Genomic DNA, 3,156 nt, shown 5'->3' on the forward strand with positions numbered 1-3,156 from the left:
AAAAAAGAAAAGAAAGTTACCCTTTACAAACTTAAAAAAATAACACTTATGAAGCTATAATTTATTTGTCAAAGCTGTGAAGGTAACTGTTGGCAGTTGTTGCTAAGTTTATACAAGTGGACAACCACTACCACATACAAATTGGGAACATTTTCTTCAACCCAAGACATCTCTTGAGCCTATATTCACTTTCCTCACCAGCCTTTGGTGACTATTGGTCTGCTGTCTGTCTATAGGAAATTAGATTTTCATACAAGTAAGTGCATGTCGTGTGTTTTAGGTGTGGTTCCTTTCCCTCAACATATTCTCTTCGAGACTCATCTATGTTTCTCATATATCTATTATTTCATTATTTATTACTAATAACATTGCATCATATGAATAAACCATACGTTGTATATTTGTTCATTAGCTAATCAATAATACGATTGCTTCCAGATCTAGGTAATTATAACTAATACTGGAAGAAACACCGGCATATAGGTTTTAGTGTCTACCTCTTTCTAATCGTATCTCTTCGGCAAACAATGAGGAAAGACATAATTATACTGAACCACAAAGTACAGGTAGGTGCAACTGGCAAAGTGCTTCCAAAGTTCGTGGCAGTGAGAGATGGCATGTGCTCTCCACCTGTGCGCTCCCCGACATTCAGGGTTTTCAGGGCCTTGAGTAGGCATGCGAGTGGTTGTCAAGTAGTAGCTTTGTGAGATTTAATTTCCATGTTCCTGTGCAAACCAGCTTCTCTTGGTTCCTTAATGAAATGGCTGTTGAAATCTCCAGCCGTTACAATCTTTACCTTGTTATTACTCAGATGTAAGAGCGACGTTTCGTTTCTCTTGACTTTTCATTTTTCCAATTACGAATTTGGACAAAAGTATTAAAGCCTGATTTGGCAATAGTTCACCTCTATAATTATATTTTTTAAATCCATTAGTTATTTTTTTCTAATTCTAGACATTTTCATAGCTTTAGCACTCTCCCTTAGGTTTTGAATTAATATCTGTATATGGTGCATGGTAAGATACTAAATGAATTTTTTACATGTGTCATATCAGAATTCAATTGTTAGAGCAACATGTCTGCTTTTATTTAAAGGAACCTTCTTTTAGTAATTTGATTGGCTTTGAAAACTTGTCAAAATCTCAAATCAATAACTTTCATGGCATTTTTCTGAATTCTCAATTTCTAGATAGTTTTACTTGTAAAGATTGCAAATTATTTGGAATAGCAAGACTAGATGGGGAAAGGGGGTGAACTGGTTGTGGGTGCCTCATCAAAACTTTACAGATAATATTTTATTATTTTTCATATTTTTTCTACTACCTAATTTGTTTAATCTCAATTCTCCATCACCAAGAGAGAAACAAGGCAACAGATTAAGAAATACTGAGCTCAGAAAGCAGTTTGAAAAGAAGAGAAATGTGTGGTTTAACAAAGTGAGATTCCCAGGATGCATCTGGAACACTAAGGGGTCTAAACTCTCACAACACAGGCCTGGGCCTCAGAGGGCTGCTGTTTGACTGGTTTGTCGGTGCTGGGAGAGCTTCTCTGTTATCTGTATTCTGTACTTTAGTGATGCACAAGACCCAAATGGGACCTCAGACTTTAAACTAGAAAAGACTTGGTTAACTTAAAACCTTACAGTCTTCATTGTTTTCTTAAAGCATTGCTTTAGAAGGCTGTGGTCACTGAGGTATTTTACCTCCAGTATCCATACACCCCAAAGGACTGTTATCTTCACACCAAAAAAATATTTTTCTCTAAGAATACTGTACCTATACATCTGTGTTAGTTAATTCTTTGTTTATTCTTAATATAGCTTGAGTTGGCCTCTGCACCAATTTAAAATTTCTATGTAGCAATACTGACTTCAGTCACATTGTTCTCTTTCATGTTTTTAGATTTAAATAATCATTCTGAAAGATTTGCTAATGTGTCACTGGAATTTATTTACTTCCATGGTTCTGCAATTTTCATGTATTCTAAGATGAACAGGTAACAGCTGCATAGTGTTCACTTATATGGCAGTACTGCAGGGTAATTGACAACATCTGGCCAGGCTGGCTGTGCACACAGCAAAGCAGAGATTAGAGAGACAAATAGGGGTGAGGGGCAGGCATGAAGGTGAACTTACAGCGGCCAAACTCTGCCAAATAAGAAGATTTTCCTAACCTGTAAGTGTGTGTGTTTGTGTGTGTGTGGATGGGGGGGGGGCTTGGGGGGACGGAGAGGGAGGGGAGAGAGGAGCAAGAAGAGGTGGGAGAGACAGAGAGAGGAGGAATCTTAATGAAGTCCTTATGGTCTTCTTTATTTTTGGTCCACAAATCAAATGGAACAATTGAATCAAGGACTCTGACTTTTTTCCAGAGAATATAGACATACGAAGGTCAACTTTAGGATATTCTGAAGTAAATAAATCGATGTCAAAAAAGGAAAGCCAAGGAGAGCACAGAGCTGAGTGTGTGAAAAGTTTGAATGAGAACCCTTGCCTGAAGGCGTGCTCAGTGGCTATGCCCCATCCTTGGTTTGGAGGTAGGATACACATCTGTGTGGAATTCCACAGACGTCTTCACTTGACACGGCAGCTTCCAGAAAATTCCAGTACATTCTATGCTATAGCACCAAGGTCCCTGGACGTTCTGTTAATACTTATTTTTCCTTGTTTAGTGTTCTCAGCTAAGAAGTACAACTGGCTTATATTTCATTTAAGAAATGGGTAGAGAAAATCATAAAGGAATTTTGAAACAAGGATGACTGTTTCTGCCTAGCCTTGCAATTAATCAAAGAGTGCTCTTGACTTTAGGCAGAGTTCTTTAGGCTCCATAAAAGAAAGTTATTGTTTCCCAGCTTTTTGAACTTCTAATTGGGAACCCTCTTTACCCATAAAAAAAGTTTGATTTTTTTGTTTTTGGTGTGTTTTGTTTGTTTGTTTTGCTTTTTGCTGTTGTTGTTATTGGTAGTACTGGTTGTGGGGATTTTGTAAAACAAGCTCACCAGCCTGGAGCTCAGCATATACACCAAGCAGGACTGGAACTCATAGAGATTTGCCTGCCTCTTGCCCCCTGAGTACTAAAATTAAAAGTGTGAGCACTGTACCGGACCTCACCAAATACATTTTTAGATAGCTCTTGGCATGTACGTATTAAAACCAGTATA

Source organism: Microtus ochrogaster, linkage group LG5 (assembly GCF_000317375.1).
Source record: "Microtus ochrogaster isolate Prairie Vole_2 linkage group LG5, MicOch1.0, whole genome shotgun sequence".
Taxonomy (NCBI): Eukaryota; Metazoa; Chordata; class Mammalia; order Rodentia; family Cricetidae; genus Microtus; species Microtus ochrogaster.